General features: G+C 40.8%; 1 protein-coding gene and 1 long non-coding RNA gene across 4 annotated transcripts in view; both read right to left on the bottom strand.

The window, feature by feature from the left end:
• Positions 1 to 24,047, bottom strand: part of LOC109199679 (eotaxin) — a 367,879-nt gene that overhangs the window by 49,298 nt on the left and 294,534 nt on the right. Inside the window, exon 1 of one of the 3 annotated variants that reach the window (XM_025904337.1) lies at positions 6,301 to 6,848. The exons of the other annotated variants lie outside the window; for them this stretch is intronic. The gene's annotated coding sequence lies outside the window, so the exon portion shown is untranslated. Of the gene's footprint in view, positions 1 to 6,300; positions 6,849 to 24,047 lie in introns of those variants that run through there. 3 annotated transcript variants of the gene reach the window in all.
• LOC112844713 (uncharacterized) lies at positions 18,429 to 19,384 on the bottom strand. Its single transcript, XR_003217450.1, has 2 exons — positions 19,065 to 19,384; positions 18,429 to 18,923 (listed from the first exon to the last, which is right to left on the bottom strand). It is a non-coding gene; the product is annotated as an uncharacterized LOC112844713 (long non-coding RNA).

Raw genomic sequence — 24,047 nt, 5'->3', positions numbered from 1 at the left:
ATCCATCATACAAAATGTAATCAAATGGAAATGTCTCTTTTTAAAACTTGTTTTATTAGTTTTAATCTTTTAACTTTATGCATCAAGCAACAATTAAATTATATGCAACATTCTCTGACTGGAAGAAATTTGTTTAACATTTAAACCTATTTTCTGCACATTCCAGCACATAAAATAAAATAATTTTTTGTGTTTACACTCAGTCTTTCAAATAGATGCAAGTAAAACACAGCAGAAAATAAATAAAGTCAAAGGCTAGTTGCTCTATTTTCACCTATAAAGCAGGACTGGGGTAGGCGGAGGTTTGCCCTGGTGCAGGTGTGCCGCAGCGGTCAGTGGAAGAATCCGCGAGTTTCTCTGTGAATTTCCCATTACAGTCATAGCGCACTCGGCGCTTGCTTGGAAGTTAAGGGGTTTTTTTCGCTGTAAAAAGAAGTTTTCTTCCCACGCACAACGGACGCTAATGTTTTTGTCACTTTTTATGGAATCAAACTCAAAATAAGGTCAGTACTTCCACGCTTTAAACGCTGCACGCTCATACTCTCTCCCGTACTTGATATATTATCCATTGTTGATCTGCAGACAGATGTTGTCACGAACGTCGCACTCGCTTATGAGACATTCTCGCAAAAAACTCACGGTTTTAGTAACACAGCGTTCCTACGGGAAAGTAATGGTAATCTAATTACCGTTTTTGCAATGGTAATCCCTTACATTACTCGTTACTTGAAAAAAGTAATCGGATTACAGTAACACGTTACAAGTAACGCGTTACTGCCCATCTCTGTGCACGAGCACGTGAGCGCCTGTGTGTGTGCGTACCCGTGTGTATGTGTGTGCACGTGAGTGACTGTATGTAGGTGTGGGTGCGTAACAGTTAAAGCAGTGTCTCTGTGTACGTGACTTCCTGGGGGTCATAAAAGTAATCTTCTCACCCAAGCTACCCCAAATTCCTCTACACAACATAGAAACAGAGTTAACATATTACATCTTGTTGTTTTACATTTACAGATAAGGTGGAGAGTCTCCTGCAAACCTACTTCCAAGTTATGGCAATTATGAAGTTTTATTAAAGGTACAAGCATCAGCATCAGCAACCCCCAACTGTAGCTTCCTGTCTCCTTTTATGACACCAGACCATAAATTCCTTTCTCTCTTAACAATTACACACACTCTCAGGCTACAGCTAAACCAAACTGAAACACAGACCAATCCTTCCTTATTACTGTGATCTAAACAAATTTAACACATTACATTCTAATAATTATTTTCTTGTACTCACACATTCAATAAGTAAAAATACCAAATCTATTGATTTCTTGGATTGTACAGATCTGAGGTCGCATGAAAGCACTGGGGTGTTGCATTGTGGGAGATTAAGATATGAGTGTATGAGTTATTTTGTGTGTCTCGTGGGCATGCTCAAACAAGAGCAGGAAAATATTTGTTCAATATTAATTACGTTTATTTCCAAAGCATGTGCAGTTCTGCAACAACTTCAACTTAAGAAATAATTTAAGAAATCCACTGAGCTTTGATCCATTTCCAGCATTAGGAGCAATTTAAAAAGACCAATGCAAGAGTCAAATGTAACATAAAGAATATAAGAAAACTCATAAGAAAGCCTTTTGAAATGATGAACAACATGATGAAAAACAATAAGGAGATCCTGGTTTAGCAGAAAGGCAGTGATGCTTCTCCACAGAATCTAATCTCTGTGTTTCACACCTTCGTCTTGCTCACAATGACTGGAGAGGAAAAAGAGTCAAAGAGGAGTTTCAGTCTGTCTCTGCAAATACTTTGTGTGTGTGTGTGTGTGTGTGTGTGTGTTAGGTCTGCACTTCCAGGCTCCACTGGTTCAGAGACTTATCCCCATGAACGAAGTAAGACAGAGCTCGATCGGTTTCAACTTGTAAGGGGAGCCGGTCGTATCAGCCTCAGCACCTCAGTGATCATATCGAGGTTGGACCTCAATGCAGCACGGATGTTTCTTTCTAGGACCAGCTGGACCTGAGAGGTAAAGGGTTTAAAATTGAGTTACTTTTCCTGAGAAAAGTCTGATTACAAGGAAAATCACAGTTAAATCTACTTTAAAGTGGAATTAGATTCTAGACTTGATTATCATTCTCACTAAACCCCCTACCAGTTTAAAAGAGGAAACATACATGAAACTCCTTAAATCACTAAAAGAAAAAATCGCTTTTGAAATGTTACATGAAATTATTTGACAGTGATCAGGCTTGTTTTGTGCCTCACTCTGTGTTTTCCCTTATGATACAGTATGTTGTTCATTGTTTTCTTTAACAGTGCTGTCTTGTATAAAATGAAGAGGATCCACTTTTTCCAATATCTTTAAACCCTGAATGGCAGGATGCAGCACACAGTTATCAGTTACAGTCAGATTTCTCTCAAACATTTCTCCCAATTTTTCCACCACAAAATCTGGAATATGTCAGAAGGAACTTCACGTGTGCAGTAGGCAATGTGTCAAGGCTGAAGTAAAGAGCAAATAAAAGACATTTATGAGCATTAATAGAAACGTCCTCACAACGGACTGATTCAATATTCAGACTCAGTGGACAAATTAGCTCCAAGGTGTACCCACCACTATATCCAGGTTCAGATTCTTAATCTTCTAGAATATTCTTGAAGATTAGAAAAGTCCACTAAACTCATCCGAGTGGTCTATAAATTAAAATTGTATTCTCATCCAGTCTAATTCATGCTCCTCAAAGTCTATCGATTTATTGGATTGTGAACATTAGAGTTCAGAGGGTTTCAGGGCTGCTGGGCATTCGTAGAGAACAAAATATTTGTTCTCTACAAATGAAATTTATTTTTTAATATTTGTCACATAGAGCATTGCACAGTGCTTTACATGATACACAAGTCCCCCCAAAATAGGTCCACTTGCAGGGTTGTTGTTGGTTGTTGCTGTGTGTCTGTTCTGCTCCTGCTGTCCTCTATATATCACAATGAGTACCAGCTCATAAAATATATGGCTCTTGAAGTACCGCCCTTATTGCCGACATTAGAGTACAGTAGTTTAGGCCTATTTAACACCATATACAGTTTACTTGAAACAATTTCATTTCATATATGAATGTTATTCATTTTAACAGTCAGAATGTGACAGGAGTTTAATAAGAACAACTGTACTGCATTAAAACTCCACAGCAGGTGGGATATCCAGTCTTTAAGTGATGACCTGATGAAACTTGCTTCCGGGTCCAAACTACATTTATAAAGGCTGTTGTGTTTTTAACATTTTTTAATCCTTTGTATTTTTTTCTATTTTACAGTGGTTTGCAAAAGTATTCGGCCCCCTTGAACTTTCTCACATTTTGTCACATTACAGCCACAAACATGAATCAATTTTATTGGAATTCCACGTGAAAGACCAACACAAAGTGGTGTACACGTGAGAAGTGGAACGAAAATCATACATGATTCCAAACATTTTTTTTACAAATAAATAACTGCAAAGTGGTCCAAACTGCATTTATAAAGGCTGTTGTGTTTTTAACATGGTTTAATGCTTTGTATTTTTTTTTCCTATTTCATATGAACAAACCCCTCCTGGCATTCTCCTGGCTACTGGGAGTTTCGCCATCCAGGCAATAGTTTTCGACTCAACGGTATCTCCCGGGCCATCAGCGTGACAGCGCCGTGCCGTCTTTGCAGTTTTAAGGCTCAGGGAAACGCTCTTTAGCGGCCACGACCGCTGGCAAAAAGGAAAGGCTACTCTTTATAAAAAGGCAACCGTCATCACATTTTCTGACCAATCACAACAGCCCATTTCACACGCATCTTTAAATCATCCTCTGCCGAGCAGCCTCTGAACCATGAAGAAACTTTCCTGAACTTTACACTGTTGTATAGTGTTACACAGCATGATGTTTCACTGTGAGTCTGGAGTTTTCATCACAGTAAACCTAAACTAACTGCTGTTGTTTTTTTAATATTGTGGCATGCAGAGGAATCTTTACAAAGGAGCTCACAGGGAGAGACTGAGCTTGTTATTCAACCCCAAGCTGGTAGGGGGAGCTCTTTATTAAACACTTGCTGATGCTACAATGTGCCTCAAGGTTCAACAACAGCACAACAGTAGTCACTCATGGTACAGCACTCTCTCTACAAAACAACTGTCAGTGACTCTGCACCACAGCGTAAACACAAGATTCAAGATAACAGTTAAAAGTAACGTAACCATAAACAATAAAACAAGAACATCTAAACAGCAGCACATGTCCCAAGGCATGATTGGAGAAAACTAGCTGTTCCCCCAACACATCCTCCTTTAATTATCTCACACTGTGAGAAGTTTGGCAAACAAGGAAAACTGAGAACATTTTTTATTTTCATTACTTCACTTTTGTTTCATAGCAGCCACAGGATGGCACCAGAGTCCAGGTAAAAAAACAAAGTTTAAAATCTGTTTTTCTTCACACCCCTTCACGCTCTTCTTTTTGTTTACATCCAAAATGTAATTTAAGGTTCCCACAGTTCCCACGGACAAACAAATCTAACTAAAATCTGCAGTGATGAATGAGCAGAGAACCCAACCCCAAATCCTCCAATCATGTACACCTGACATCAGAGCGGTGACAATGAACAGACCAACCAAGTTTGGTTTTTTTTGTCTTTTTTTCACGGATTAGAGCTGAAAGAACAGATTCTTCTTGCTGGGAGCTATTTTCAGAAGCAGATTACATACTGCACTAAAGATTTCTTGCAGGTAGAAGGCTGGATTAACTCAAAAATAAACTACACTGCATGTGTTTATTGTAATAAGACAACGTGACCACTGACTGAGCCCACTGACACAGACTGCCTAAACAAATAGTCCATGTTTATTTCCAAGAGACCTTTTGACATAACCTCAAAAAAGCGCGAGCTGGCAGTGGACTCCATAATTGGTCATAATGGCTCATTACCTGTGTGGACTCAGACTGTGGAGGCAATAGTAGATACGAAGAGTCAGCCACGCTGTTCAGCACAGAACTTACGGAGCACCAAAACTGCACACATTCCCTTTATCATGATGGCTCGTTTGAAATTTAACTCAAAACGTATTTTAAATAAAGTTTAATTTTCTGAGTTAAACTCTGATACACCCGACCGTGTAAAATCTGACATTACTCAGATGTTAAAGATTATTTTTCAAAAATGATTATCTAATAATTATCTAATAGAGGCAGTATCTTGGTTACATCTCTTGGATGAATGGATGACAGGGTGCTACAGCAGAGGCTTTCATATGATTAATGCCAGATATTCATGGACTCATGCAGGGTTTAATTTTTACTGAAAGAATGTTAAATATCCAAATCCAGCTGTGTGGGTCTTTGTGCTGTCACTGTGAAATGTGGACTGTGCACCCCGCAGCTATGCAGGAGTTTCTTAAAGTGTTGCTTCAGAGACGTCTATAGCTTGGACACATAGTATTTGCACACTGTTATAATGATTATTTCTTTGCGTCTCTGCAGTGTTTTATGATTAAATAAAAATCAAGTGCAAAACCCTTGACATTGATCCAGTGGTTTGTGGTTAAAAAAAATAGCAGTTTTATAAGTTGAGGTTTTCCATTTTCTGACTTTCTTTATATTCTGATAGTTTGTAACAATCTGAAGTGCAAGAAGAATTGTGAAGTAATTTTAAAATATTGTTCCTAATTTAGGAACAACACCAGCTGCTTCCATGTCTTGCATTAATATTTTAATAACTTCTCTGCTTATTGACAATTGTTCCTCAGATAATTATATTATCTCTGTTTGTACGATACAACTGTAACCCAGGTCCCACGTAGCTATGGTAAAGCTAGAGTATATAGTACAATGAGACTGGGCCTGGGTTCGTAGTGCTACTAATAATGATACCTGATACCCTCTAATTGAATTAATAAGGACCACCACAACTGTATTTTACACAAATTAAATCCCTCACTGGGTATTTATTTAGACAACATAGAAATAAATAAAATAAACACTTACTTTTATAAAATAAAATGAATTGAATTCAAATAAACAAACAAAACCACTGTAAATGTGACTACATGGGTTATAAATAAAAGATTATCAAAACAAAATAACTCTTTCTTAGGTGCCAAGTGTTATTTGGGTTACAACCACTCACACCTTTAAAAGGGATGAATTTCAACCTTTGAAAATAACTTTGATTATAACTACACACTTACTCAATTTAAACCAAATTTGTAACAGTGGGCCCACACTGATGGCCGCTTCACTCAAACTGAGCAATAAACAAAATACGTGCACTTTAGTTCCAGTTAGTACTCACGAGTCCAATGAGTTTGTTAGTGGGGTCAGTCAGAAACGGGCAGTTAGCAGTTAGTTCACCAGTAGTGAAGACAGTCAGGGGGCAAGAAAACAGCAGGGTCCATCCGGGCAGAAACCTCGCTCTCCCTCTCCTTCTACAGCGTCCCTCGGCTTCTCTTGCAGATCACAAATAAGTCATATCAGGACCACGGGTAGTCGACCTCAATGATACACTTAGATGCAAAATCCACACCACGTTTGCCTTACGACATCTCTCTCTTCGGACTTAGCTTCTGTGTCCGCTCCCACAGATTCACACAAACCTTTACCACTCATCCCGCCCCATAACAGAGAAGAGTGACATTGACTGGCTCATCAGCACAACAACCAATGGCAATATAACATTAAGATAACTGACATTAGATGGGTAAACAAACTTAGGTTACACCCCAACATATTGCTTCTGCACAGTAAATGAACTCTAAATCATGAAACCCTTTTATTTATTGGACTCTTAACTGTAAATGAAATACATTGGTACTCAAGTATATGATTTTTAAACCTTTTATCAACTATTTATATTTTAACCATTTTTTATAACTATAAACTTTTCTTTTCTTTATACTGCAAGCCTGAATAATTGCAGACAGGGCTACACAACGAAGGGAAAAACAGGGTACCTTTTGAAAGTCTTTTAACATTTATTGTATTATTTATTTTGCAAAATAGATGCATTATACTCTGTGCTTTTTCAGAGACAATGACACTTGGGGTTCAAATGAAAGCACTGGGGTGTAACATTATTGGAGATTATGAAGATATTAACAAATTGCACAGATATGAGTGTATGTGTGTTTCGATATCTATATATAAATTTAGATGCACAGAAATGCCTGAAAGCAGTGGAATAAAGGAATAAAAAGATTTCAGATTTTAAATTCAGGGGGTCCGTCTAGCCATCCATCCATTTTAACATTAATTAAAATAGAGCCATGCAAGACTCAAATGCAACGTCAAGAATAAAACACAGTGAGACATGGTCAAAGAAAGACACTCTATGTCCCACGATATGTCGGAGCATCTTGACTGCGTGCAGCAACTGCCGCAACTAGCTAACGTAAGCTAAAGTGGCAGTTTTTGTTTTTGTTTTTGTTTTTGACGCTGTTTGTTTTTGTTTTTGACGCTGTCGCCGGTGTTCCAGATCAACTGGTGTTTAGATTAACTGGCGTTGGTCGAACAGATGTGTGGCAGACTTGCGTTTCAGGAGCTGCTACCGACAAACCAGCAAAAAAGAAAAAAGAAAAGAAAAGAAGAAGAAACAAAAACACGCCAAATGTGTCATCTGTGACACTTGTGAGGTTATCTCAAACACACTCCGTCAGTCTTGATGCCGTTGAACAACAAAATGTTTAAAAATGTCGCGAATTTACCTGGTGATATCCTCATGCACGACGCGATCGCGAAAACAGCAAACAATTAACACCACGCCGATGTTGTTCACAGGACAGCAAGAGTAAGCGATCGGGAGACTCTTGTCGTCGTTATCGTTCCCCTCGCACGTTTTATTTCTCCGGTTTCAGCGTTTTTGCTTCACAACTAAAGCGTGCAGTTTACTTTGTGTGCACTAACATGGACTCGAGTCAACCAGCGCCACCTCTGGCCAAGTGCCACAGCCTACAGCCAGATTAACTTGTGACACACATCTGCACCACGTTTGAATCACCACTCCAATTGGTCATCATGATTTTAATATTCTCTTTTTCCATAACAATGAAATACGCCTTGGACAAATATGACACATCAATAGTTCATTAGTGTTGTCACATCACATCCTGTAAGAATCTTCTGTCTGTGTCTTTTCTCTGGAAATGAATATTTCCAGCCAATATAGGCAATCCATCAACATGGCTGGAGAGTTGGTAGTTATATACAGTCTGTATAAGTGTGGTTAATCTAATGAACATTTGTATGGAGATGGCAGTTACTGTGAATGTACAGCAGTTACACAGTGATTAGCAATAAACAGAGTCAGTGAGAGTGAGTGGATTTAAGAAAGTCAGTGACTCAGGTGTGTCGATTGGTTTGTCATCTGTTTTTGAGACTGGAGGAGACGTAGAAATCTTTTGTTTTAAATCTGAGTTAGGAAGATTCCTGTTTTAAAACAAGCACTTTTTGTGAGAAATGCAAGAAGTACATCTGCAGAAAGCACACAGTTACATTCTGTCCATCATGTGGACAAAATTGAAAATGTTGAACACTGAAAAACTGAGAACACTGGGCAAGTTCAAAAGAAATGTGTTTGTAAGAATGAAAAACCTTTCCCAAATTGTTCCTAAAATAGTTATGGACAGTCTAACTGTTGTATGTCTGTGTTCTACATGTTTATCTAATGGAAAATAAAGTTGCTATTGTTTTATTGCAGTTCAAAATGTCAAAATGACCCGCAACAAAATCAATGTCATTTTTTTGTTTTTCAACATAATACGAGGGTTAATTTCCAAAACGTGCATATGATCTTCAATTTGTAGCAGATCCACAATCACATAGCAGCTGGAGCAGTCTCAAATGGAGGTCAGTCCACTGCTGCCACCTGTGGCCAAATACCATAGCCTACTACTAGATTAACTTGTGACACATCTGCACCTGCTGCTATGATCACATTGAGTAGAGGCTGAGTGGCTGCACTTACACCTGGTACATCCAAATCTACCCATAAACATGTTGAAAGATGCAATCCCAGCAATGTGGATTGTCAACACTAAAAACAATCAGTAAGCAAAGACAACAGGCATCAATTTTTTCTGTTTATTTAGCACCCACAACATTTGTAGTCGCCTTCTGCACAGGGGAAGTCCACACACACTGTGTGGTACCACTTTCCGCAGAAGGTGCATTCAATCTGCAAGATTGAATGAGATTGTCAGGGTCATTGTCTGACTGTTTATTACTAATCACCTGCTGTACATTCACAGTAACTGCCATCTCCTTACAAATGTTTATTAGATTGACCACACTTATACAGACTGTATATAACTACCAACTCTAAAATGTTTGTTCGTAGAGAAAAGACACAGGCAGACTACGCTAACGACATGTGATGTTACAACCCTAGTGAAATATTAGTGTCATTTCATTCATTTCAAAGGTTTATTTGCATGACGCACAAACAGACACAATTGAAAGGTACAAATGTATTGTGCATGAAACGAATTCAAACATGGTGCAGATGTGTGTCACAAGTTAATCTGGCTGTAGGCTGTGGCACTTGGCCAGAGGTGGCGCTGGTTGACTCGAGTCCATGTTAGTGCACACAAAGTAAACTGCACGCTTTAGTTGTGAAGCAAAAACGCTGAAACCGGAGAAATAAAACGTGCGAGGGGAACGATAACGACGACAAGAGTCTCCCGATCGTTTACCCTTGCTGTCCTGTGAACAACATCGGTGTGGTGTTAATTGTTTGCCGTTTTCGCGATCGCGTCGCGCATGAGGATATCACCAGGTAAACTCGCGACATTTTTAAACATTTTGTTGTTCAACGGCATCAAGACTGACGGAGTGTGTTTGAGATAACCTCACAAGTGTCACAGAAGACACATTTGGCAGTTTTGTTGCTGGTTTGTCGGTAGCAGCTCCTGAAACGCAAGACTGCCACACATCTGTTCGACCAACGCCAGTTGATCTAAACGCCAGTTGATCTGGAACACCGGTACGAGATTTCGGAATGGCACCACTTCCCTCAACATCCAGTTGTGAAAGCTGCATCAACCTGAGCCAAAAAGTGATCGAGCTGGAACAAAGGATATCCACGCTATACCAAATCCAGGGGGCTGAACGCGAACTTGACACGATCCTCCTTGGCAAAGCTCAAACCACCGCTACTAGCGCTGAGCTAGCCGACACAGTGCACCACCCAGCTGCTGTGTCCCAAGATCCCGCCAACAGTCAACCCAGGCTCTCAACTTGCGTCGCTGGTGTTTCTGCCACGGACGAGAACTGCTGGTTTCAACTAGGGGCCAGACCCAAGGCTCTGGTCAGCTCCACTCCACTCCAACCAGCGCCATGGACCGTGGGTTGAGACGCGCGGTGGCTGCAGAGGGGCCAGGAGGATCCGTCTCTCGCACCCTCACCCCTCCGGCACGGTAGTATTGGAGAATAAATTCAATGTCCTGGATCCTGTGGACTTTCCTCCTCTGGCCGCTAGCCCTCGCCATCCCGCTGTGTCGCTGAGGTCTGCGCCATCTCCACCACTACACCCCCGGAGCCGCGGCGGGCAGCCCGACGCTGTGGTGCAAACTCACCGCGGAGAGCTGTGCTTTACCCCGGGTCCTCGGAGAAGAGGACCCATGGCGCGGCTACCTGGGAGTCACTCACGCGGTCCGGCTGGCGCATCTCCATCTGAACACCCCCGGTGCCGCGGCGCGGGCGTCTCAGATGGCCAGCAGCCCCCGGTGGCGCCTCCTCTCTCCACGCTGGTCCTCGGGGATTCCATCGTCAGGAACGTGCGGATGAGGGGGGCGCTCACGCTGTCGTTCCCGGGAGCCACCGTTGTCGACATAGTGGACAGAATTCCCAACATCCTGGGATCCCACCCACAGGCCAACCAGCTCATCATCCACATCGGCACCAATGACATCCCCAAACAGCAATCTGAGCTGCTGAGGCTGGACTTCCTCCAACTCTTCAGCCTCCTTGGTCAGTTGCAGGTGAGTGCTTTTATCTCCGGGCCCACCCCCACCTGTGGCAGAGGGATAGGCCGTTTCAGCCGGCTGCTCAGCCTTAACACCTGGCTTTCCTCCGCCTGTGTCTCCCACGGTGTGGGTTTTATTAACAATTTTGATGCCTTCTGGGAGAGGAGGCATCTTTTTGGGGCAGACGGGCTCCACCTCAACGCCTGGGGACGCCGTTTGCTGTCCGCCAATTTGGCATTTGGCGTACAGCACTCCCGCACACCGCCCTGTCACTACCCCAAACCGACATTACCTGCTGATCTGTCCGCCACTGACTGATGTCCCCCTGGTCCCAGCTCCTATATTTGTTCCACTTTTAACAGTAATACACAATACTCTGTACTCGGACCTCTCTCTCCCACAGTCAACACAATACCCGTCATAATCACAAACAGAGAGCAACAGAATTATCATAAATCCAGTAACTCCAAAAACATTAATAACCTCAGGCCTCTTCAAAAATGTCATCATTCCTTGAACTCTACTGTCAAAAATCCACCAGTCTCGATCAGTATGGCACTTTTAAATGTCCGCTCTCTGTTGAACAAGTCTTTTATTATTAATGATTTAATTTTAGATAATAAACTTGACTGTTTATTTTTAACTGAAACATGGCTGGGTTCGGATGCACCAGTTGTTCTCACTGAGGCCTCCCCACCAAATTTTAATTTCTCCTTTTCTATTAGAAGTGGTAAAAGAGGTGGTGGGACTGCATCTTTAACCAATAACAGACTCACCACCAAACAAATTTTATTTGATCATTTTACCACTTTTGAATTCCATGCTATTGTTTTTAGCAGCGCTCCAGTTTTATCTGTCACAATTTATAGACCACCTATAGACAGTGCTGCTTTTATCAAGGAATTCTCAGAATTTTTAACAAACATACATTCAAAATATAAAATGATAATTTTAACCGGTGATTTTAACCTGCACATAGATAATCCTTCTGACTCTACATCAAAAGAATTCTTAAACATTCTTCACTGTATGGATTTTACCCAGCACGTCACGCAGCCGACTCACAACAGAGGACACACTCTGGACCTGGTCATCACCCATGGGCTGTCCACCAGTGTGTCCTCTGTTGTTGACTTGGCTGTCTCTGACCACTACTGTGTGTTTTTTAACATCACCGGTTTTATACAGCGGGAGACCTCGGTGCGAACTGTGAGGAGGCGCTATCTAACCTCTGAAGTGGCTGCAAATTATACCAGGGTTTTAGACGAATGCCCCCCTGTGATTTTACCTGCACCCTGTGATTTTATTTTTAATCATTTTAACAGCAAACTGAAGAAAAGCCTTGACTCCGTTGCTCCACTCACCACCAAAAAGATTAACAGAAAACATGTATCACCCTGGAGAAACGAAGAAGTCAAAACACTCAAAAGGAATTGCAGGGCAGCAGAAAGGAGATGGAGGAAAAATAAAAATGCAATCAACCATCAAATACTTTGCGAGCAACTTAAAATTTACAATAATACACTAAGGAATTCAAGAAATTCATACTTCGCCAAAATAATCAGTAATAACAAAAATAATCCCAAGGTCCTCTTTTCCACCATAGATCATTTATTTAACCCTGATTTTAACAGCTCCCAAAGAACTCCCACAGACTCACTCTGTGAGCAGTTTGCAGACCACTTCAGGGGAAAAATCAGCACCATCAGATGTGATATTTTATCTTCTCGTGATATGATTTTAAACACATCTGAGGGCTCGATTGTACCTGAGGAGACACTGGACAGCTTTGTTCTGGTTAATGCTGAGAACCTTAAGAAAGTTTTCTCCACAGTGAGATCCACCACGTCTTTTAGATCGAATCCCCTCTTTACTTTTTAAAACACTTTATGGATTTTTTGAAGCTGAGCTTTTATACGTGATGAATTGCTCTCTTCAGTTGGGTGTCTTCCCTGCTGCCTTTAAAACGGCGGTGGTGAGGCCCCTTCTGAAGAAGGGCAATTTGGATTGTAATGATTTTAATAACTACAGACCTGTATCCAACTTACCATTTTTAAGTAAAATTTTAGAAAAACTTGTTTTTACTCAGATTAATCATTTTTTGAATGATAAACAGATCCTGGAGATATTTCAGTCTGGATTTAGGGTGAACCACAGCACAGAGACCGCTCTCCTAAAGGTTTTAAATGATCTTAGATGTAACTGGGACCCCCAAAAGCTCTCAGTCCTGGTGCTACTGGATCTAAGCGCAGCCTTTGATACAGTAGACCACACTATACTTTTAAACAGACTGAAACACATGGTGGGCCTCTCTGGTGCTGTACACAACTGGTTCACTTCCTATCTCTCAGACAGAACTTTTATGGTGTGTATAGATACATGCTCCTCTAAGATCCATAAAATGACATGTGGTGTGCCTCAAGGGTCGGTTTTAGGCCCTGTACTTTTTAATTTGTATATGCTCCCTCTTGGCGGTGTCATCAGGAGGCATGGAGTGAACTTCCAGTTACACTGATGACACTCAGCTGTACATCTCCGTGTCTCCTGATGACACCAGACCAATGGATGCCCCTTTTAACTGTATTCTAGATATAAAATCTTGGATGGCAGAAAACTTTTTACAGCTTAACCAGGACAAAACTGAAGTTTTAATCATCGGTCCTGAGGCTCAGAGAGAGAAACTCTTGTCTAAATTACAGGCATTTTCACTATGTCCTTCGCTACAAGTGAAAAACCTGGGTGTTATTTTTGACTCTGAGCTTGGTTTTATCCCACATATTAAACACGTAACCAAAATTGGATTTTATCATCTAAAAAATATAGCCAGAGTCCGCCCTATTCTCTCTCAGGCCAACACAGAGATGTTGATGCATGCTTTTATTACCAGTCGCATTGATTACTGTAATGCCCTGCTCTCTGGTCTCCCCAAAAAGAATATTTCACCTTTATAACTTTTACAAAACTCTGCAGCTTGTGTGCTGACAAAGACCAGAGGGTGGGCCCACATTACACCGGTTTTAGAATCACTGCATTGGCTCCCCGTGTGTTTCAGGATCGATTTTAAAGTTCTTTTATTGGTTTTTAAATGTCTTAATGGTCTTGGGCCTTCTTATCTCTCAGATTTGCTTTTACCATATGAACCTTCGTGGACCCTGAGGTCCTCTGGTACTGGCCTTTTGACTGTTCCCAAAGTCAGGACACATACTCACGGAGAGGCAGCTTTTCAGTGGTATGGTCCTCATCTGTGGAACAGCCTGCCAGAGGAGCTCAGGGCCGCAGAGAACATACATGTTTTTAAGAACAGGCTCAAGACCCACCTTTTTAATTTAGCTTTCATCTAACGTTTATTTATTTTATGCTTATTTATTCTATCCTGTTATTCTATTTATATTATTAATTTACGTTTTACCTAATATTTATTAGGGCCCGAGCACTGAGAGTGCGAAGGCACTATTGTATCTGCTCCGTTTCTTCTTCTTATTATTATTATTCAGGCAAAACAAGGGCCTTTTTGAGGGCCTAAACATGCCCAAAAACTCATGAAATTTTGCACACATGCCAGGTCTGGTGAAAAATTTTGTATTTTAATGCTTTTACATATGAGCACTGGGAAATGGCTCTAGAGCGCCACCTATGCGTTGTTAAATGCAGCCCTACGAACACATCGTTTGAGCTACATGTATGAAATCTGGCACACATGTGTATCATGCCAAGACGAACAAAAAAGTCAGTGGGACCATTGACGCAAACCCAACAGGAAGTCCGCCATTTTGGATTGAAGGTGACATTTTGGCTCTAATTTTGCCATTTCCATGCCTCGAACTTTTTCGAACTCCTCCTTGGGATTTGGTCGTATAAGCTTCATCTTTGGTCAGTGTCAACTACACACCTGGGCCATGTTAAATTGCGGAGCTTTTGAGTTTTCGGGATACGGTGAGGCCGTGGCGCCACGGGGAATTTCGATGACTCGCCATGAAAATATTATTGCCTCTCATTCTGTCATACATTGTCCGATCTGGACCAAAGAGCACACATACGATAAGGCTCCACCCCTGAACATATCTGAACTACCATATTTGACACCAGGGACAGCGCCACCTTGTGGGAGCAGGAAATGTCATGTTTTACACTTTGGGGTACAGTATTATGATGGGTGACATCTGCAGCCTCAAATTTCTCCAGGAAAGCCTTAAGGAGTTGGTCTTGGGTTACAGTGAAAACTGTGACTTTTCGCAAAAGGGTGTGACCCCAGCAGCATGGCGAACTTTGATGTCTCGCCATGAAGAAACAAATTAGTATAACTCAATGAAATCCATGTATTCATGATCATTTATGTTAATGAGAGTGTGGGGAGTGAGTTGGAGGGTGGGGTGGGCTGCTTTTTAACCATGTAAAGCACTTTGTGCTACATTTTTTGTATGAAAAGTGCTTTATAAATAAGGATTGATTGATTGATTGATGTATGTAAGGAGATACTGTAGCAGAAAGGCAGCTTTACATCTTCGCCATGTTGGCGATGACTAGAACGAAAAAACACACAAACAAGAGCTTTAAGCTTTTCTGCAAATACTTTTCATGTGTTTGTGTTTGCACGTATCTTTTATCTTCTTTACTGTCAGACAGTTAAACACCAGCGAGGCTGCAGCTGAAAGTACAAACGAGAAATGTCTTTTAAACATTACTTTAATGAAATGCTCAATCATGATGAATCAGATTCTCCTGCGTCTTAAGAAAGTAAAAATAAACTAAAAGTAAACTTACTGAAAGTAAAAAAAGGGTGAAAACTAGCGTATGTGGATAAATCTGGTATATTTACACGATGAATTCAATACACATTCATATCTGACTCTGCTGCTTTGTCAACAGCAGCTGTGTTGCTTCCAGTCAGTATCACGTGCTGAGCTCTTGTGCCCTCCTCCTCCTTTGCATCCTTTTAACATTTTCATGTACAAAAACGTTGATGCACAAAATCTGCCATAAAAATCCTCATACAACAATATTGTTTTTTGCTTCTTTTTTCATAAATGACTCATCATCATCATAATCATCTTTGTTTAGATGCAAGAAGAATCTTCTGACCGAACCTGCTGGGACTGTGTGAGGTCCTGAGGCTAAGAGTAAGGATTTATCCACAGGAGAGCTGCGTTCTTACAAACCATCCCACTGTGTAAACCTGACATCTGTGGAACAGCTGAGCTGTATGATGTGTACAAGGACACAAAACATTATTTACCATCAGATCCCGAGCCCTCCATGTGTTAATCAAGAAACTGCTGCTGTGCTACATCCATAAATCCATAATGAATAAATTAGGAGCTAAAGCTAAAAGGACAGTTTATTTGTACCATCTTCATGTGAACACATTCAAGAACATCACAGATGAAAGAAACATTAAAAACTTCCACACTACATAAAGCAAGAAAAACAGTTTTTTTTGTCAGGTGGTTTCAGAAAAAACAAAAACATCAAACAGCTCCAAGACTCTCTTTGAAAGAACTAAAAACCTTTATTCTCATGGTCCAATCATGAGTGAACTCCCCGATGAAGCCTTGTGTGTTAAAACATGTCAGAGTTTTAAAGATTAAACATGAGTTTCCAAAACGTTTTGCTGGAGAACAATGAACTATTTGACTGAGTTTCAATTATTTACAGACGAGCAAAACCAGGACAGAGAAAAAAGGACAAAACTGACTCAGTAAAACGACAGAAAATAAGATCCCATGTAAATCTGTATTATGTAGAAGTTCAGCCCAGCAACCAGTTCAGTTCAACACAAGTTTAAATGATTCTATCTGAACTCTGTGGAGCCTGATCTCAAGCTTTTTGAGTCTGACACTGAAACCAGAGGATCTTTCTGTCTCTTCAGATTCACTGTGATCCAGTGATGGGAGTGATTAAAGTCCTGAGTAGTGATGGGTCCAGCAACACTGACGCACCGACGCTTGTATCAAGCTCACCTAGCGATGCCTGTATCAGTGCGTGCGTCGCTTTAAGAAAAAGTCACGTGATCGATACAGCCGCTGTCTCGCTCATTGCCAACGCGCCAAGCTGTGTTTGAAAGGTACCGCATCTGCCAATGGAATGAATTGCCACCAAACCCCCCCCCCAGAAAATTACTCTCGCAAAGATAAAAAACCCCCCAAAAAAACAACAAACAAACAAACAAAAAAAACCCAACACATCTCTCCATAACACAATGGACCCCGAAAGAAAAAGAAATGTTTCTGCTGTGTGGGATCATTTTGATCTTTTAACTGGAAATAAGGTAATAGTTTGTTTGTCTTTGTTTCAGTGTAATCTATCAGAACACCTCCTCAGTGTTTAGGCATTACAGAGCCAAACATGAAAATGAGGAGACAAACACTGACAATGAACAAAGGTAGGCCTATATTGACACTGAACAGCTTTATCATCATTTTTTTTATTAATATGTATTTTATTATTTTGAAATCAAGCATCTAGGAAGATTGTTCTGGACCAGGCAGTCCTGAATTTTATTATAAAGGACTGCCAACCCCTTAGTATTGTGTAGAGTGTCGGAGAGAAACATTCCAAGATCAGAGGATCCTTTAACGTACTGGAATAGGAAGACATCTTATCTGAACCTTTTCCACCTGGCTTTACAGTTTTTGTGTATCCCACCTTCATCTGTGCCTGTGAGTTTTCCAAAGCTGGGGAAATGGTGTCAAAAAAACAAAACAAAACAAACACAATAGACTGAATGCAAAAACAATGGATGAACTTATTTTTCTGGACAGAAATTTATAATAAACTGAGTCAATTACATTTAAATGGGTAATATTATATTCACAATACTTTCATTTTAATTTTCACTTAATGTCATACCAAAGATGTTAAATGGACTGGTTCTTATATAGCGCTTTTCTACTCATCTGAGTACTCAAAGCACTTTACACAACTTGTGCATTCACCCATGCACACCCATTCGCACAAGCACATTTTTCTAAGTGCTTCATAGCTAACATTCACACACATTCATACTCGAATGGATGCATCGGAGAGCAATTTGGGGTTAGTACCTTGCCCAAGGATATTTGGCATGCAGACTAGGGGAAGCCAGGAATCGAACCACCAACCTTGCGATCAGTAGATGACCTGCTCTACCACCTGAGGTACAGCCACCCCAGATGTCTGCAATATTTAAAACGTAAAAGATATGAAATGATTCCATGGAAAATACAATACCTTACAATGTCTACACTTATGACTAGGTCATTGAATCAGTGTCTGTTGTGAGTCTCAAGTAAGTTGCCTGCAATGATATTTAAGGTCCAGCAGGTGTCAGTATGGAGCAAAACAGCAACACTGTGTCGACACAGTATCAATACAGTTTGGGGAATGTGCTGAAACGCTTCACGAGGCCTCATCTACCCATTACTAGTCCTGAGTGATCATGCTGATGTTTGCACAGAGCAGACAATGAGGTGAATGTTTTGGCACATTGGTAACAGTGAAACAGTTTATTAGTAACGTGGGATCGTTTGTGTTCGGAGTATGAACTGAGATTCCTGAAGCTCTTGTCACACTGGTCACAGCTGTAGTTTCCTTCCATGTGTGCACGTTCATGCCTGTTACAAGTAGTTGAATGTGAGAAGCTTCTCTCACAGTGTCTGCACTTGTATGGTTTCTCTCCTGTGTGGACTCGTTTGTGTCTTTTAAGCTCACTTACAGTGGTGAAGGATGACCCACACTGATCACAGAGGTGCTTTTTAACCCCACTGTGAATCAGTTCATGTTGTTTTAAGTAACTTGATGTGGTGAAGCTTCTCCCACATTCTTTGCAGTATTTCAGTTTGTCTCCAGTGTGTTTACGTTGATGTATTTTTAGGTTCTTTTGCTGACTGAAAGTTTTTCCACAGAGGTCACAACGAAAGTCTTTCCCACCACCACAGTGATGACAGGGTTGAGAACTGGATCCATCTGTGTCGCTCTGCTTCTAAACAAAGACACAAAGACAGAGTAAGTCAGTCCTTCAACATTTTTATCCTGAACGTCGCCTGAAATAAAGAGCATCTCTGCAGACGTCCAATTACATTTTACTGTTTCAGTTAACACAGATAAAAATATAAATACATACCTCACAGTAACTGCACTTGTAGAGTCTCTTTCTGGTGTGGATCTGTTGGTGTTGTCTCAGGTGATGTGGAGATTTAAAAGTCTTCTCACACAGGTCACATTTATAAGGTCTCTCCTCAGTGTGGGTAAACATGTGTTGTTGTAACTGTGCGTCTGTAGCAAAGTATTTGGCACACTGTTCACAGCAGTACACATCATGTCTGGTGTGAATGCGTAGGTGTGTATTTCGGTGCCCTCTCTGGCTGAAAGTTTTTCCACAGATGTCACAGCTGTATGCCTTAATTCCAGAGTGGGTAACTAGATGCTTCTGTAAGCTGCCACTGTGAGTAAAAGCTCTGTCACACTGATCACAGCTGTACGCTTTAACTCCACTGTGGATGAGTTGGTGTTGTTTTAGGTTACGCTTCCTGGAAAAAGACTTTCCACACAAGTCACAGCTGAACGGTCTCTCTCCAGTGTGGATGACCTGATGATGTTTTAGTTCATAATTCGCAGTAAAATCCTTCCCACACTCGTCACAGGTGTATGCCTTAATTCCAGAGTGGGTAACTAGATGCCTCTGTAACTTGCTTCTTTGAGGAAAAGCTCTGCCACACTGATCACAGCTGTACGGTTTAACTCCACTGTGGATGAGTTGGTGTTGTTTTAGGGATTCCTTCCAAGCAAAATCCTTCCCACACTCGTCACAGGTGTATGTTTTCTTTCTCTTTCTTCTGTGAGGTTTGTCGGCCTCCTGAGAGCGCTGACTTCTCGCTCCATGTTGGTCCTGCAGTGACAGAGATACAAACAGAGGCAGTGAGTGAAATGCAGTCGTGGAACAAACTGAGCCTTCAAACTCCCTCCATTAACAGTAGTTTTAAATCTGAAGGTGGAGTGTGGCACCAAACACCTTAAAGGTCTCTTATCCCCACCTGCTGGTAGTTCTAACACATTACATCCAACCTGGTGTGAAAAATAATTCATGACTGTTCAAACTAAAATCATGCCCATCCCTCCTGGTTGTACACACACACACACACACACACACAGAGTTGTTGTTCCTATTACATATTTCTATAATTTGTATAGATTTATTATCACTGAATAATTATGTTTGTTTATTTGTTTATTCAAAAGGAACCCCATTAGCTTCCACAACAGATGTTGCTCGTCTACCGTCAAATACAATCACATAAAATATTATACAATAAAGTGGATTCAAAATATCCACATAATTTGGCTCTTACATCCACAGTGAGGTTTCACAATTAAAATATAAGCAATCAATAATAACAATAATAATAATAATATCAATAACATTGAGGCACATTACACAAATATCAAAAACAAATCATCTCTTACAATATTACAACAACTAAAAGTTCTGTAAATCAGCTTTTAAATGTTCATTGAAGTTTTGAATAGTTGCTAATTTTCTAATTTTATAAGGCAATTTATTCCACTTGAAAGTTGCTCTAAATATAACAGTTTTACAAAAAGTTACTTTTAATTTCAGGATTTACTAAATTGCAGTTTGTTGAAAATCGTGTAATATCATTATGTACAGGGAGTGCAGAATTATTAGGCAAGTTGTATTTTTGAGGAATAATTTTATTATTGAACAACAACCATGTTCTCAATGAACCCAAAAAACTCATTAATATCAAAGCTGAATGTTTTTGGAAGCAGTTTTTAGTTTTAGCTATTTTAGGGGGATATCTGTGTGTGCAGGTGACTATTACTGTGCATAATTATTAGGCAACTTAACAAAAAACAAATATATACCCATTTCAATTATTTATTTTTACCAGTGAAACCAATATAACATCTCCACATTCTCAAATATACATTTCTGACATTCAAAAACAAAACAAAAACAAATCAGCGACCAATATAGCCACCTTTCTTTGCAAGGACACTCAAAAGCCTGCCATCCATGGATTCTGTCAGTGTTTTGATCTGTTCACCATCAACATTGCATGCAGCAGCAACCACAGCCTCCCAGACACTGTTCAGAGAGGTGTACTGTTTTCCCTCCTTGTAAATCTCACATTTGATGATGGACCACAGGTTCTCAATGGGGTTCAGATCAGGTGAACAAGGAGGCCATGTCATTAGTTTTTCTTCTTTTATACCCTTTCTTGCCAGCCACGCTGTGGAGTACTTGGACGCGTGTGATGGAGCATTGTCCTGCATGAAAATCATGTTTTTCTTGAAGGATGCAGACTTCTTCCTGTACCACTGCTTGAAGAAGGCGTCTTCCAGAAACTGGCAGTAGGACTGGGAGTTGAGCTTGACTCCATCCTCAACCCGAAAAGGCCCCACAAGCTCATCTTTGATGATACCAGCCCAAACCAGTACTCCACCTCCACCTTGCTGGCGTCTGAGTCGGACTGGGGCTCTCTGCCCTTTACCAATCCAGCTACGGGCCCATCCATCTGGCCCATCAAGACTCACTCTCATTTCATCAGTCCATAAAACCTTAGAAAAATCAGTCTTGAGATATTTCTTGGCCCAGTCTTGACGTTTCAGCTTGTGTGTCTTGTTCAGTGGTGGTCGTCTTTCAGCCTTTCTTACCTTGGCCATGTCTCTGAGTATTGCACATCTTGTGCTTTTGGGCACTCCAGTGATGTTGCAGCTCTGAAATATGGCCAAACTGGTGGCAAGTGGCATCTTGGCAGCTGCACGCTTGACTTTTCTCAGTTCATGGGCAGTTATTTTGCGCCTTGGTTTTTCCACACGCTTCTTGCGACCCTGTTGACTATTTTGAATGAAACGCTTGATTGTTCGATGATCACGCTTCAGAAGCTTTGCAATTTTAAGACTGCTGCATCCCTCTGCAAGATATCACACTATTTTTGACTTTTCTGAGCCTGTCAAGTTCTTCTTTTGACCCATTTTGCCAAAGGAAAGGGAGTTGCCTAATAATTATGCACAACTGATATAGGGTGTTGATGTCATTAGACCACACCCCTTCTCATTACAGAGATGCACATCACCTAATATGCTTAATTGGTAGTAGGCTTTTGAGCCTATACAGCTTGGAGTAAGACAACATGCATGAAGAGGATGATGTGGACAAAATACTCATTTGCCTAATAATTCTGCACTCCCTGTAATTCATCTGGATACTGCAGCTGAGCAGAAATAAATGTGGTGTGTTTAACAGAATTGCGTTCTTTATAACTACAAGTAAGCCATAGAATATTTGAGCCTGTACAGGAAGCCAAGAAAGTTGATAATGCATTTTATCGATATTAGTATTAGAGATGGCACGATGCCACTTTTTAATGTCCAATACCGATATGAATCCAATATAGCGTTTTTTGTAATCAATAAAACTGTTTTTTAAATAAATATCTTGCTGCATTTTGTATAAGTTCATACTCAAGTTTTAAAAACAAGACACTAAAGCTATTCCGTTACACCAAATGAGCCCTTTCCTCTACTCCCTCTTCACCCACGACTGCAGACCTGCCGATGGTTCTGACACCATCATTAAGTTTGCAGATGACACCACGGTGATTGGCCTCATCAGTGACAACGATGAGGCCGTCTACAGGGAGGAGGTGGATCGTCTGGCTGAGTGGTGCGACACAAACAACCTGCTGCTTAACACCGAGAAGACCAAGGAGCTCATCGTGGACTACAGGAGGAATGCTGACCCACATCCACCCATCTACATCAAAGGGACGGCTGTGGAGCGTGTGAGCAGCTTCAAGTTCCTTGGAGTCCACATCTCCGAGGATCTCATCTGGACGACCAACTGCTCCAAGCTGGTCAAGAAGGCTCACCAGCGCCTCTTCTTCTTGAGGACTGAGGAAGAACCACCTGTCCTCAGACATCCTGGTGAATTTCTACCGCTGCACCATCGAGAGCATCCTGACCAACCGTATAACAGTCTGGTACGGGAACTGCTCTGCCTCGGACCGGAAAGCGTTGCAGAGGGTTGTGAAAACTGCCCAGCGTATCGCCGGAGCACCACTTCCTGCCATAAAGGACATCTACAGGAAGCGGTGTCTGAAAAGGGCTGGGAAAATCATCAAAGACCCCAGTCACCCATCACATGGACTCTTCACCCTCCTGCCCTCTGGGAGGCGCTACAGGAGCCTCCGGACTAAGACCACCAGGTACCGGAACAGCTTCTTCCCCACAGCTGTCAGACTCCTGAACTCTGCCTCCTGACATCTGACCCACGTTAAACTCATGGACTGAACATACACACACCCACAACCACCTACACACACACACACAATGGACAACTGTACCCTCAAACACACAATAATAACAATAACATGGACTGAACCACCACTCACAACCACTAGCACTTTATATAGCCTCTGTAGAAATTATCCACATATCTCACTTATCTTAACTGCACCACTGTATAATTCTGTATAAATAATCATTTTGTATAATACGATAATTTTTAATTTTACAACCGTTTATAACTTGCACATTTCCCATTTCTGTATAGCTTTATATCTCATATTTCTGTATAGTTTTTTTTTTTATTTCATATTCTGTATAGTTTTTCATATTTATATCCTGTTCATAGCTTGTACTCACTACAGCCTGTACATACTTATAGTTATAGCATATCCATAACATACTTTATACTGTGTACATACCATACATACCATAATAGACCCATTTCTGTAATATAACTTACATATCTATATTATTGCTAATATATATTGTAATATATCTATATCATGGCTAAAGCACTTCTGGATGGATGCAAACTGCATTTCGTTGCCCTGTACCTGTGACATGTGCAATGACAATAAAGTTGAATTCTATTCTATTCAAATATTTTATAGTCCAGCAACACACATCAATCTAATAAACTTAAACCTGCACCATCTTTCCTATTCTGGTATTTTAAAGAGTACTTATCAGAAATATTAAACAACCTAACTAATAGAGTTGCCAACTCCCAGCAAAAATCTCCCAGAACCACCCCCGCCCTCCACCTCATGATGCTTAATCGACATAATGAACT

This window comes from Oreochromis niloticus, unplaced genomic scaffold (assembly GCF_001858045.2).
Source record: "Oreochromis niloticus isolate F11D_XX unplaced genomic scaffold, O_niloticus_UMD_NMBU tig00000795_pilon, whole genome shotgun sequence".
NCBI lineage: Eukaryota > Metazoa > Chordata > Actinopteri > Cichliformes > Cichlidae > Oreochromis > Oreochromis niloticus.
This window is presented reverse-complemented; position numbering and strand designations above follow the sequence as displayed.